Below are 14,836 nucleotides of genomic sequence, written 5' to 3' on the forward strand. Positions count from 1 at the left end.
TTCTGTAAAATGTAGACTAAAACTGTCCACCTATAGGTTTGTGGTAAGGCTTAAATGTGATAACATTTAAAATGCTGAGCATATATAGAGGGAAATCCCATTTCTTTCAGTTAGACAAAAGTAGTCATTCTCACTTTGAATTGTATATGTTTCCCACCAAGAATAATATTTTGCAAATAATTTGGCCTCAGACATTTTTTTTTTTTTAACGCCTACAAGCACCTGGTTTTCCTAGGTGGTCTTCCATCCAAGTACTAACCAGGCCCGACCCTGCTTAGCTTCCGAGATCAGTTGGGATCGGGCACATTCAGGGTGGCATGGCAGAAGACCAGAGACATTTTTTGTATTATGTTTTTCATTTGACTCTTATGCCATGTTTATTGATCAGTTGCTAATGTTGACTTAATGTGGGTATCTGCTTTTATTTTTCTTTGTAGCATATATTTTTGATTATCAGTAGAAATAGCAGCAGTGTGGAGGGTCATGGAAAGTTTGTAATGGATTTAAAGATTTTTTTCCCCCCAAACATGGCACACATCAAAAAAAAAAAAAAAAAAAAAAAAAAGAACTTTGAGTTTATTTTAAAAGTATTTTCACAATAAGCTTAAGGTCGAAGTTATTTCTGTGAGTATTCTAATTACCAGAGAAGCATCCATAAATGGGACCTAGGGATGGCACATCACAACTCAGTGTAAGGAAGACTTTCTTAGAAGAACTGTTAAAACGGGCTTAAATGATTTTTAAATAATAAAACATCTTACAAGATGGTGGTTAGCAGACTTTAATGTATATATGAATCACCTAGGGATCTTGTACAAATATAAGTTCTAACTCAGTAGGTCTGGAGTGCATCCTGAGGTTCTGCATTTGTAACCAGACCCCAGGTGGTAGTGCTGGTCCCTGAACTTTGAGTAGCACAGAGTTAAGGGTATATTCAGGTTTAGAGATGTGACATTATGAAGGGTAAAACAAGAACAGCTTAAGCTATAAAATCCACTCCACAAATTTGGGTGGATAGTGACCATGTGAGCCACATTTGTGTAAATATTCCTGAAAGAATCCATTCAAGAAAGAATTAACTCTTTAAATTTTGGAGCTGTGTGATTTATTTTTTATGCTTGTGGGCAAGCCTAGTTGATATTATTAGTTTTTATATCAGTGGAAATGGTCATGAGTTCAATCAGAAATTTCAGAGAAAGAACTTTAGAAATAATCATTTGTGAATGCCCCTCCTTAAAACAGATAGACCATCGAAAGGGAAAAATACCACCAGGAAGATACCGCCCTTCCTCATTTGTCACTGTATTCCTTGAACAGTACTTAACAAAATAACCACCACTGTGCTTGCTGTGTGTCATTTGAAGAGCCAAATTCACTACTCCTGTCCTCTCACTGCGGCTAGATTTCCATTCCCCTTCTCTGAACTGCAACTCCTTTTATTCTGTTCTTCCTTTTGCTTGTCACATTCTGGAATCAGTAGAAGATGATTTTATGCCCTGTCAGTCTTTAACCTCTGTCAGCTTATGATTTGAAACAGAGAAAAATCCAAGTTACAAATTGAAGACCCTTTGATGTTGAGAAAGCAGTGCTGTCAGAGAATGGACTTACTCCCGAGCAGAGCCTGCCAGCTCTCCTGCCTCACAGGTAACAGGAAGAACGGGGCTGTGCCTGCTGGCTCCCCAGAGCATTCCTTTCTGTTTGGGTTTGGAGTACCAGACGCACACATTATTAAATTACTTAATGAAGATTTTGTAGCTCACCTCTAATCCCTTTGAAAAGGCTTATTCAGCCCAAGAAGGGTGTGTGGGCAGAGAGAGAGGAGCCGTCACAAGGGTGAACAGGGGCCTCAGATGCTCCTTGGGATGCGTGCTCCAAGGCTGGCTGCTTCTAGTCTGCCCTGAAGTGGCAGGAGAGACATTTGCAAACTCAAGGGAAGGGTCGTCGCAGGGAAAGACCCTTCATGTGGGAAAATGTAGGGTTTCAGCTTCAGCCTTGACTCAGTGTTGCCATTTACATTCTGACACAGGAGACCTTTTTAAAGCTATGATTAAGGGTCTCAGATGGTGGGCTGTGGTTTATAGATCCTAATAACTTAGAAGGGCACAGCTCAGACTGACAAAAATGGGCTCCAGTGGTCTCTGTCAGAAACATGTATGTAATGGAATTGTGTAAATGGTTCCAGTGACAAAGATGTTCTTACATCCCTATCGCCCTCTCACTGGGGAGATCTTTGCCTTAGAGAATAAGCGCAAAGGCTGGGTGGCTATGATTTTTTTTTTTTTAATTTTATTTTTCAGGCGAGACAACCCTTGTCAGCTTACAATCCCGTATTTTTTTAAAAAATTTTTTACGCCTACAGCACCTAGGTCTTCCTAGGTGGTCTCCCATCCAAGTACTAACCAACCAGGTCCGACCCTGCTTAGCTTCCGAGATCAGACAGGATTGGGCTTGTTCAGGGTAGCATGGTCATAAACCATGAATTTTTATATCAAACTCTGAGACTGCCTGTAATGATGATAAGAATAGGAGTCCTAAATATTTCACAGGGTTATTGTTGGGATTGATTATAATATATAAGGAAAGACTATGGACTTTAAGGCATTAATCACATGTACTTATTTGTAAATAATGGTCTTCCTTCCCCGTGTGATCAGTGCTAACTGACAGAAGGGCAGTCCATTCCTTCTTACACCAGGCTGGGGGAGACGAATTGCTGTTGGCTTAGGAAGGGCACATAGTGGGGAGATGGAACAAGGGGATAGGCTCTCTTCCTACTCGTTGGGGTACTATGCTGTCTTTAGGTATAATGAGGGTGAGAACATGTGGCGGGAAGGCAGGGGAGGATCGGTGACTATGAGATGGTTAACCAATCCCAATTCGCTCGGCACTAAAGCCACACTTGTAGGTTCTGTTCTCAGCAAGCTTACATTCCAAGCTAGCTACACATGTAAGTCACAGCCACTTTTTAAATATCACTGGTAATTCTCGATTTCTATATACTTGTCTAAGCACTGTGATATTCAAGAAAGAAAGGCTGTAATGTATACAACTGTTCACTGGGAGGTTGGAGAAGATAGTAGATGTAACCTTGCTCTTGAGCCTCACTGGGCCAGCACTGAGCTGCTGGGCACTTGAAGTATGTGACCTCACCCGAACCTCACTAGGTGGCTGTTGTCCTCATTTTATAGTCGAGGGAACAGAAAGCTTAAGTAATTTGCCCAGTCACATAACTGGTTAAATGGCAGAGATTTGAGTCAAGATCTTCAAAGCCTCATCACTTCCTAAGGCTGGTTTTTAAAATTTTATAGAATAGCCCACAAAGACTGTAAGACTGTTCAGAAGGCTTATATTTTTGCTGAGGCACATGAGGCCCCCCGAGAAGAAATGGTGTCAGATATTACTAATAACGACGTGTCTGGATTAGAGCGACCCTGCTCTATGGATTTGGCCCAGGCTTTCCTGTGAGCTGTCAGGAAAAAGGCCTCAGGGCTCCTGGAAAACAATACAGTGCTCATTTGAGAGCAAATTTCCTTTTTGTGTAAGGAAAAATTAGTTTTCATGCAAATGAACACTTTGTTCTTTTGGCCATGTGAGGACTTAAATCAGGTTCCACAACTCTACCAGCCTTTACTGTCCCTTTGTTGTAATGACAAATACATCGGCTGCAATTTTCTTCTCTAAGCCCAGAGCAAATTCAGTTGTATTAAATAACCACCATGCCATGCACTGACTGCTTTTCTACTTATTTATTGGACTTGACACCCTTCCCCCTCCACAAAAGAAATTCTGTTGATATTTCTACAGAGTCTGTCACTCACCAAAGGAAAGAGACTCACGTCACTGTTTTGTAGCCAGCAGTCCCAAGTTGTGAAATAAACATACCTTGAAATGTAGCTTTCATACATATGCCTTTTTATGGCCTCACAACTTAAAAGGCATCGTCCATGGCCCGGGCTGGAGGCATCAGCATGTCCAGAGAGCTGGTTAGAATCTCAGTCCTGACCCCAGAAACTGCATTTGGACAAGATTCTGGGTGATTCCTATGCACATTTAAGTACTGGTTTTTATGGTACTGGTCCCCGTCCAAGTTAAAAGGTTAAGCTTACTGAGTGGAGGCTTTTTTCTTCTCTGCAAAACTTGTTTCAAGGATAAAATCTTACATTCTTAGAGCTAGGCCATAAAGAACAGAAGTCTCAAGTGTAGCTGTTTCGCCCCTAGGGGCATTTTGCCATTTCTAGTAAAGTCCGACTTATTAAACCCTTAATTACTCCATCTCAGTTTTCTATTTGTACTCTATTTGTAATGCAAAGCTATCTGGCCTCTTAATGAAAGTGTAAAAAATATAACCAAATTCCAAATACGTACTGTCTCAAGTCGATAGCATTGAAGATAGATGCTCATTAACCAGCTGTACTATCCAGAGGGCTCCTCCTGCTTGCACCTTTTCTCCTGCCCTCATCTTGTGCTCTTAGAGGGGAGTATGAGGTGAACACATAGAAAGGTGCTCCACACCACAGCAGTTTGAACCTCTTCATTTATTGACTGTGCATCCTGTCCTCTCAGCAGCTGGATTTAGGAAACCTGGGCCTGACTCCTGTCACTTACTGGCTTTGTGACCATGGCCTCAGTTTCTTCACTTCCAAAATGAAGGAGTTGGAATCCCAGTACTCCAGAGATCCTCACCAGTCCATCTCCACCCTGTCCAGCTGGCTTTTCCTGACCCATGGCCACTTCTGCCTACACTTTCGACACTCCAGCTGCTCTGCCTTCTGCTGGGCTCCTCCTGCATCACGGACCCCCTTACACTCCGGAAGAGCATGGAAGTGATCAATGCGGGGATTTTTTGTGCGCTATCCATTAACTGTTCAAGGAGGAGAGAGAGTCCATGTTCAAGGACTCAGAGATGAACTTGTGAATTTATTTGAATTTATAATGCTGTCCACTTGATGATTGTCCAGTTCTCTTGGACACCCCTTTATGAAATATTACCTCTCTTTCCCCCATTTTTAGGGAGGAAGTTTCACTAAATTCTTTTCAAATTCAGAGAAATGGGGAAATCTTGGATTATTTTAGTATTAACTAATTGTGTGTGTGTGTGTGTGTGTGTGTGTGTGTGTGTGTGTGTTTTTTTGTTTTATTTTTGTCAAGTTGGCCTGTGTCTAAGGGGATCTCATTAGGCAGTACTCTATAATGGTGACAGGGCAGCTATTTATGTAAATTATCTCAGAGCCATTTGAGTTTCACTTGAAAGCCAGTCTAATTAAGGAGTAGAGGAAGATCCAGAGTCCTGACTTTCTGTTATATTAGGGTAGATTTTGTTGGAAACCAGAGGATTCTGTATATAATAAAGATTTGAAAAAATAGGAAACAACAAAATAAAATTTCCCTATTCTTTTCCTGTGCTATAAATAGAATCAGCACCTAGGTTGGGATGTCCAGTAGTTTGTATTACTTATTACCAGAGTTCAAATTTGAACTTGAAATACTTTCTAAGCACACTATACAGCGGTAATAGTGTTCCTTTGTGTGTATAATTATCTTGCTAAGCTTTTTTTACTTAAGTAGTAAACAATAACATCTTGGAATGACTGTAAACTGCTGCTTGAGACCCTGTGGGTGTCCTGTTTTCTAATTACTGTGTTATATGTGTGACCCAGGGTTCAGTACAGCCCTCTTTGAGTCTTAGATTTTTAAATAGTCTCATTCAAAATATTTCCTTCTATTCTTGAGACATAGTTGATATTTTAGCAGTATGGTTTTATAGATCCAATTGTTAATTAGGCTGAGAAAAGATTGCTTATTAGATTGATAATATAGTGTTGCTTTTTATTATATTTAATAATGTGAGACCCAGAAATGCTTCCATATACTCCTTTAATATTTCATGGCAAGACAGTGGGGACCAGCCATCACTGTTAAAGCAGTAAGGTAATTTAAGGGATTGGAAAATGGGAATTAGGATGATTGAGATTCAAAAAAGAGGGAGTAACTTAGATTCTTTTCCTGACTGTGCAGAGAGACAAACGAGAGTAAGACAGATTTAGTCCTTCAGGAGCTTTCTTCCAAGGCTGGGGTCACTTGATGTTACAGTTCTGGTTGTAGAATTGGAACTATTCAGAAAATTTTCCTGAGGAATGTAGTGATCAGGGCACCCTCTGGTTTAGTGTTTCTTCTTCCCTGCTTTCACTGCTATGCTAAAAGTGAATGTTCTTTGTTCTGTGGATCTTTGAAATTGATCTGTTGCTTTTAAAAATTTAAGGCAATTCCTTCAGATACTGTAGGCCTAGTTCACTAAACAAATTGTGCAGTGTGCAGGAAGCAACTTTCTCTATGTCCTCAGTTTTTGTTTGTTTGTTTTTTTTAATGGAAGGCAGGTCCGCAAATTAATTTGTTTGGAGTTGAGAGTTAAATGCGATGAGGATTGCAAGCTCTGGTGTACCCCAGTTTGGAAAAGTGAAACATATGTAGTGTTGAAGGATGAGGATGTCAGTTTGAGAATTCAGAAGACCTAATGATCTTTTTCATTTACTCTACTTGCACAGCTTTAACTTGAGCTATAGCAACCAAAAATTTCCAGTAGTCTTTGCCATATAGTGTTCAGTCGTGTGCTATCCCTGGGAGGTAACATGCAACCGGCAGCTCATGAGAACCGTATGAGGAGTTAGAGAAGTAAACACCAGTGGATACCACCGTGGTGTGCACAGCCTCCTGTTAATTGAAATTCAAAGGTTTTTTTCCAAAAAAGATTTGGTTAAACAATAAATTGATTGGGAAGATGATATGGTCACACTTTGAAATATCTGTAATGATTTTGACTTAAGGTAAAATTGCATTGGAACCTCTTATCAGAAGTAGAATTTCACAAATGTCACTGAATGAAAAGGCCTTCTGTCACCTGTTTTCATCTGATGTGCACCGGGGCTAGGTTATGTGTTTTTGTAGAAAAATCTTTGTGACAAAAAATCTTTGTTTACAATCCCAGCAGGAGGGAGGGAGAGATAGTAATTAGATAGCATAATGTGAAGTATGTCACATTGATACGTGCCTTGGAAAAAGGTAAGCAAAGAAATGGGGGCATCCTAATTCCCACATCCATCAGTCATGTTCCATCCCTCAGAGGTCTTCAGAAACTATGCACTGTGTTTTTTTTTTTTTTTTTTTGCAGTAGCTAATACCTTAAAAACTAGAAGGGAGTAAAAGGAAGAGGAGAGTAGTCATTAGTAGAGGAGAATTTTGCTGGTTAACTTATAAAGTGGAATGTTAAATGAAAAATTGTCATGTGGCAAATGAAATGTTTAGTTAAGGCACCCTAATTTTTTTTAAGAAAATCAAACAGTTTGATTTTCTTAAAAAAGAAAAAAGATGCACAGAAGGCATTACTGCTGTTCTTGGTATATTCTTGCTATTTAAACTGTAATGGATTTTAGCATATTTCCACATCTTCATCACGCTTCCACTCAGAACAAATCTGAGCCAACATAATGAGTTCTGCGCTTTGAGATGGCTGGGATGACCTGTGCTGTGGAGATAGAAAACTAAAGTTAATCTGTGGGATTTGGGGGGCTTGTGTTGTTTTTGGTTCATCTTTAGATTTCCCTAGTTTTGGTTTTATGTTTCCATATTTTAGTCCTTACTCAGGTACCACTTGGAATAGTATGTATCCTGAAGAATATTCTTAGGACCCTCTATTTTTTCAAACTTGGTTGAATAACTAAAATGGGATCTTGTTTTCTTGGACTCACAAACTTTTACCCGAGTCGAAGGGTCTTTGAAGGCGATCAGTTTACTAGAGGAGTCTGAGTAACAGAGAGGTTAGGTTAAGACTATGCCCAAGGTCACCAGGCTAATAAGTGACACCAGAAGAACAGAGTTTCTTGGCTGCCTACTGGCACCCTTGCCTACACACGGTGCCTCTTCCCAGCTGTGCTGCCTCCAAAGCAAACTGAAGACAATCTGTCTTCATTCTGCACCTTGACAGATGAACGTTTCTCTCAAACTTGAGTTACTTTAACTGTGGAAGGGGTGGGCATTTGGGTAATGGTCATTTTGGAAAGAAAACTATTTTAGGGACAGTAAGTGCCAAGTGTCATTATGGAAGAAGAAACCCATGAGTCTCAGGCAGGAGAGGGTTTCCGTGTTTGTGGCTTTTAGGCCACATGGTGTTTTGTTTGCATCATATGGCTTAGATGTTATTAGATGTTACTAGTCTAATCCAATTCCTTGTTTTGTGAAAATAGGTTTTTTTATTTATCCAAGTGGGCTTCTCTTTGTCACTGTGTTGGAATAGTCATTTTTGGACTGAAATGATGGCTTTCGAATTTCTCTACATTTTCAGACTTGCTGTAGAGGTTGTAAAATAATACTGTTGTTACTGGGAAGAATTGGGTAGGGGCCATAAGCAGAAGGGAGAGAGAGGAGAGAGGCTGTTACAGGGAAAAACTTCAGATTTTTGGTAAAACTCACTTCTTTATTGCCAGTCATTGCACAAGAGTAAGACCATTGCAACTCTTTTAAGTTACTAGTATCTGTGTTTTCACATTGTTGTTTCCAAGCACCCCTCAAACATCTGCCTCAAGTCTTATCCAATTATGCTGTGGTTACCCGCCCCAGAAGTCTCACGGCTCTTCCTGACTTGACTCCTGCCAGTTCATAACAGCTGAGCTCCTGCACGCCGGAACAGTGGGACTCCTGAAAACTGCCTGTGATTGACATACAGAAGCACATTTCCTCTTTCTTAACTTGTAGACAGTTACCGTGATGGCTTTGAAATTTGTTCTGAAATGGAATAAACTCAGAGGATTCTGTTAATCTATTCTGATTTATTTAGGAGGCAGCAGCATTCATCATTTGACTTATGTTAGTGGTTAATTAACCAAATTAGACCATATTTCCTTTATACAAATTGAATGCTGAGAGTGTAACAAAGACCAAATATTTTACAACACAAATCCTTGAGTTTGTTTCTGAAAGTACTACATTTTATTTTGCAGCGACTTCCAGTTTTAGTGACACTTAAATACTGTTTCTATTATTAGCAAGTTTTGAATTTTAAGTAAATTGAAATGGAAATGAAAGTTGTTTCTAAAGATAATACTGACTGTGTGCTCATGTGAGTTTTTTTAAAATTCTGTGTCATTGTTGGTGAGAAAGGCCTTGATTGGTGAGAAAATGTATATTTCATGCCAGTCTCTTGTTTGGATTGAACCGCTTGTGAGAATATGGGAATGCTTGAGGTTTTTTTTTTTTTTTTTTTTAAGTGTAGAATCCTCTTGCAGTCATTTGTTGATGATCTACCTTGAGTCTGCCCTATGGGCAGTTTGCAATCAGTGACACTTCTAATTACTGTCTTGTCCGGCTCAGTTTATGTTGATTTTGTGAGGAACTTGCCCTTTATTCTGCCGCGCAAGGTTCTGTTGTTGCACATTCTGAACTCTCTAGGGATTTGGTTGAGGACTGCTCTGATGAGGCTGGTACCTTCTACCAGTGTGGATTGAGAAGATTAGGTGGATAACTGGGAAAAAATCATATTGCTTCCCAGCCCATTTTTAAGTGGGGTTTTCTTAGGATGACTTTTTGGCTTGGAGTAAATTTCCCCCAAATCTTATACACTCTTCAAATATAAAGATGAAGATGCATTCCAAAGCTTAAAAATATTTTTTTCAAGACTTCAGGATTGCTGCTGTTAGTGGTGATTGTGGAGAGCTTAAAACCCTCATTTTCACCAGTTTTTTTTAAGCTAACTCAGTGGGAAATGAAAAGGTAGGCAGAGAATTTTATTTCCCTTATGACATCACTTATGACAGATCCAGGTATACTATAGTGTGGTAATGAAAGTCAAGGTCTCTTTTCCAAATACACCTGACCTTCCTGAGAAGTATAGTTCAGGGAATTTTAATCAGCCTATCCTAGGAACATATTAATCATTTGAAGAGGAAGGGTAGGAGATTAGCCCTCCCTTAGTCCTCCACTATCGGTTTCTTTAGGATAAAATTAACATTTATTTAAATGTAGGATTCTGTTTGCCTGAACCCCTAACCCCTAACCTGTTGATTGCCTCTTATACCATAGGAGATCTGGGGATATGGAGCATAATGCAGTATTCTGTACTTTGCATTATGTAATTTGAAGGTTATTTGAAAAGGACTAGTGTATCCTGAAAAAGTTTGTACGTTAATTCTCTTTTGTGTGGAAGACCCCATGGTTTACTTAGAGGTCAGCCTAGGTAGCACAGAGGCAGAGACCCATTTATTTCTACGACCATATCCTAGCTATTTTCAACGGCAGGGAAAGGATACTATGAATGCCGAAGACAGTACTTTAATTAGATGGGTTTCATAATTAATGTCTCCCTAAGTGAAGACTCCTGTTTAATTTGCCTTTCTAGAGCATTTGGTAGAAATTGGAGGAGAACGGAGGAAGAACAGCACATCTTGGTTGGCAGTCAGTAAGAGCAGATGTGGAAGTGCCCGCTCCTTTGTGTAAGGGTGGCTGTTTCCTTCAGGCACTTGAGGGAAATTTGGTTTCTGTTTGGTGAGCTGCGCCGTGGGTGCAGGACTGCCTCTGGAACCATCGTAGTCATTATGCTTAGTACCATTTCTCCCTCCATTCTTGAGTCTTTTAACAAAAATGACTTTTTATTTGTTCAAGGTACTTAGCCTTTGAGAGGAGATAAAATTTGGATAAATCTTTATTATTATTATTTTTTAATTTGAAGGGAAAGTTTAAAACTTTATGTAAATAACGGACTTACCCATCAATTTTGTGTTCCTGCCTCTTGTGGATAACTGTCCTAGGAACATATTAACATTGACTACGTGTTGATGCCTGGGGAACTTCCCACTCCGGTCTGCTCTCCCTCTCTTTTTCTTCTTTGTTCTGAGCCCTTCTCAGGCAGAGGAGGTCAGGCAGGTACACGTACTGCTTTGGGGGAAGTGGTGGAAAAATATGGAATAACGAGCCCTTCTGACTTTGGATTCAGCAGTGTAGTGTTGTGGGAGTAGGCGGAGTTATTCTTAGAGCCCCAGTTAGAAGAGTGCTGTGCAGAAACCCATCTGTGCTGCTGGGTGCCAACATTTCTGGTACAAATATTGTCATTTGCTCTTGAGGCAATCTGCTATTTTAGTCCTAGATGCAGTTTTGTAATATGCTGGGCAAAATAGTAGAGAAAAAATATCTTAAGTGGTGGTATAATCTTCAGTTTAAAAACACTTTAGCAATGTTTCTAGTATAGGATTGTTCAACGTTGTCTCTTTTTCTTAGCTGTCAACATAATCTAAATTCATTTTTTCTCACTTGCCCGAGCCATGGTTTCCTTGGGCCGACTCTGTACCCACCCAAAGGAAAGACGGAGGGATAATTATTAGAAGGTTTAAGTAATAATATTTCTTTAAAATTGCATCCTGTGACGGTTTAGCACACTAGGTTCCATCTTCTGATAAGAAAGTAACTTGCACTTGGTTAAAAAAAGTTGTCAAACATGGTACTGCACAGCCCTCTCTCATCTGGCATCTTTCCCTGTCCCAGGTGGCGAGAGTCACCTCGGCCACGCGGGGCACTGAGAAGAAGGCGCCTGTGTTGCCTGTGCAGAGTGGGAGCTCCCCGAAGGCTACGGGGTACCTCCAGAAACCCAGGGAATGCAGCTGTGCCACTGTTCTGTTGGGCTTTGTCATGAAGCCTTTCCTAGAGAGGGAAAGCTTGTCCTCTAGGAAGTAGTATATTTCTTTCCATTTCTGCGGCTGTTCTCATTTTTTCCCAGCCTGATATAGAGTGAGAAATCCATTTTACAACATGACTCACTGTACATGTGCACACATGATAGAAGAGTTTTACAAAATGGTACTGTACTTCTATGTGAGACATGCTCTATTTTTTTAAAAAGCTGTTCTCAGCTCTCTAGACTGACTCATTACTTTATGGATTGTGATCCAGAAGTTTTGGCCTGCAGGCTTTCCTACATTTATTCTTTTTGGACCTTGGTGTCATAGTAACAGCCTTGGAGTTAGGAGAGGAGAGGTGGTTGCATCCAAGTATGGAAGACAGGCCCACAGGCATGAAAGGAGGAGGGAGTCCACAGTTCACCTGGATACACACACTGAAGAATTTGGGCTTAACTAAGAATGAGAAGTAGCCCCTCTTTGAATTGGTCTTCAACATGGAACTCTTTAAAAGCTGTGCACTAAATTAAACATCTCCAAAAGATGTTGGATGTGATGTGAGCCCTATGTGATAGACTAGCCTGGATAGTTTTGCACTTATCGAGACATCTTTGTCATTTAAATTTTGCTTTCACCCCCTTAAAACTGGCAGCTGCTTGCCTCCACTTGGCTGGATGTGGTTTCATGCTCCTTTCCTTCTGCATTAACCTGAATTGAGCTCACCTGATCGCCTTCGTTCAGCTGTCTGCAGAACCTTTGATTCCATGAAAGTACATTCCACTGTTCATTTCCAGAGCAAATGTGAAGTCCACTTCCAACCTGGAGTCAGATAGGTTGTCCGAAATGTAAAGAAACTTGAAGTCACACCAGTGTTTGAAATTGTTACCCTTTCTCTGCAAAGCAGGAGCAGCTGCAGCACTTGTCATTGGGCTGCAGTAGTGTTCCTTCCACTTAGTCCCTGACTGGCCGGCCTATCGGTATCTGGAGCAGTGATCTTGTAAATGGTCCATTGTGAAGGTGGCTGTGTGTGTGTCCAAAGGAAATACTATATACTAAAGGGGAAAGCGGGGGAGGAAAATTCCAGGAAATTGAAATATGAGGTTGACACGTCCTCATTCATTAACGATGCTTTTGTTTTTCTTTCTGAAAAACAATGATAATTTAAAAATTAATCTCAGAATGAACTGGCTTTTATCCATAAGCTTATATTTTAAACATTCTTTCTTAACCATTTATTAAATAACATCATACTAATAAGTTGCCTTTTATTATGTGGTGTCAGCGACCCAGAGTACCACTAACACAGCATTTCTCAAACTTGCCTGTCATTTGAGATACTTGTTAAACTATTATGGGACTTCACCCTCCTGTTGAAACAGAAGCTATATGGAATAACACTGTTGAGATATTTTCTTAGAATATTAGAGCAGAAAGGAATGTTGGATATGAAGCTATTCCAGGTGTTCTCAGGTACAGTGACTGTTTTATACAGACACCTGGTCCCCACTCCATACATGCTGACTCTGACCTCTGAGCCAAGGGCTTTAGTATTCGTTTTCAGCAAGCTCCCTAGAAGATTCTGATCATTAGTCTAGACTAGTAACCATTCATCTATTCAAACTCCTTCAGGAAATAAAGTTGATTTAATGTGCTTGATTATTTAGCTGGGTAACAGCAGATCAAGAAGTCCTCTTCTGATATGTATTGATTCATTCAAATAATATTTATGTCTCGGGTACTGACTAGGTAAGTGAGCGTGGGCAGTTTCGAGATGAGTGAGCAGGGTCACTGCCCTTGAGGAGCATGAATTGTTACTCAGCCTTTCTCAAAGGATGAGTTTGGGGGGTTGGCATGAGAATCATTTGGGGAGCTTTTTCAAGCTGTATATCTGTGCTGCCCCAGCTATCAGATGGGCAGGTGCCTATGTTGTGGATCAGAAAGTATAGGGTACCAGCTCTCCTTCCCTGTTGGCTGCTGGCTGTCCTCCTTTTGTTTTTCTCTTACAACTTTATGAAATATTCCAAACACCTAGAAAAGCATAGACGCAATTATAATTAGCACCCACATGCCACCGCCCCGTTTTAACAGGTATCACCCAGCTTGCTGTAATCCAGGAGTAGTTACTAATTCCAGAGTTGGTGTGTTAGAGAGGTCCTTTCCTGGGAGAAGTCTGGCCCTTGGCTGAGCAGATGTATGTGGGACCATAAACCCTACATAGTAACTCCTCCCTTTAAAAATTTACATAAATGTTGTCAATTAATGTAGGTATCGTTCTGCAATGTCTTTTTTTTAAGTCAGCATTATGTTTTTAAGATTTATCATTGTTGTTACATGACCTGATATGGCCCCATATTTAAGTTAAATCAGGAAATTGAAGCCAGACAGCTTGAAAACCTTAATGGAAAAAATGCAAGATGATGTGGGTGGGAGAGAGTTTCTGTTGAATTTTTAATATAGAACATTGTCATTTATGGGAAAAATAACTGATTTGAATTAGGCATTATTTTGACTAGCCCAATATCAGCTTAATGAGAATTAATTGCATGTTGAATGAGAAGTTAATTGTTTTTATTTACTATGGGTATAGTTATTGCAGTTTGGTCCAAACAGGTGAAAGTTAAGATTCGTGGCATAAAACAGGAAGCAGATGGGGGCTAATTAAAGTTCTGTTGATGATAAAAGGATGACTGATCAAGGAGCAGCTGGTTTCCCAATTTAAACACAATTTATACTATTGTATGAGGGCAGCCTTGTGCAAATTTTTGTGATTATCTTTGAAAGATGAAGGAATGTGTTTCAGCAACAAGTGTGAAGGCTGTTGTGCTCTATTTTTTTGTTCACCTTTTTGTCTTCAAGCGGTGTCTTTTCAAGGTTCATCCAAGATGAGGGAAGGGGTCACAGACCCAGCTAGGATTTTCAGTGGTGCTCCATCCACTTTAGATACCTGTTAGGCTCTGGAAAAGCCTAAATCTCTTTCTGTATTCTCCAGGAAATTGCCCAAGCATTTGATTTTATTTGTATTTTTCTCTTATTTCTCCCAACACCCTCTCCTGATGGATTTTAAAATGTTGATGCTCAGGCCATAACCCAAGAAGGCCCATGACCGAAGTGCTAGGAGGTGTTTTGGAAACTGCCTTGAACTGAAGGAAGTGTTTTTGAGCTTCTGGCTGGACTTCATTTGC

At 40.1% G+C, this 14,836-nt stretch overlaps 1 protein-coding gene and 1 pseudogene across 2 annotated transcripts in view; one reads left to right on the forward strand and one right to left on the reverse strand.

The window, feature by feature from the left end:
• FOXO1 (forkhead box O1) overlaps window positions 1-14,836 on the forward strand; it is an 83,198-nt gene that overhangs the window by 46,191 nt on the left and 22,171 nt on the right. The window lies entirely within an intron of this gene.
• On the reverse strand, window positions 210-329 carry LOC120583936 (uncharacterized; annotated as a pseudogene).

This window comes from Pteropus medius, unplaced genomic scaffold (assembly GCF_902729225.1).
Source record: "Pteropus medius unplaced genomic scaffold, Ma_sr-lr_union100, whole genome shotgun sequence".
Classification (NCBI taxonomy): domain Eukaryota; kingdom Metazoa; phylum Chordata; class Mammalia; order Chiroptera; family Pteropodidae; genus Pteropus; species Pteropus medius.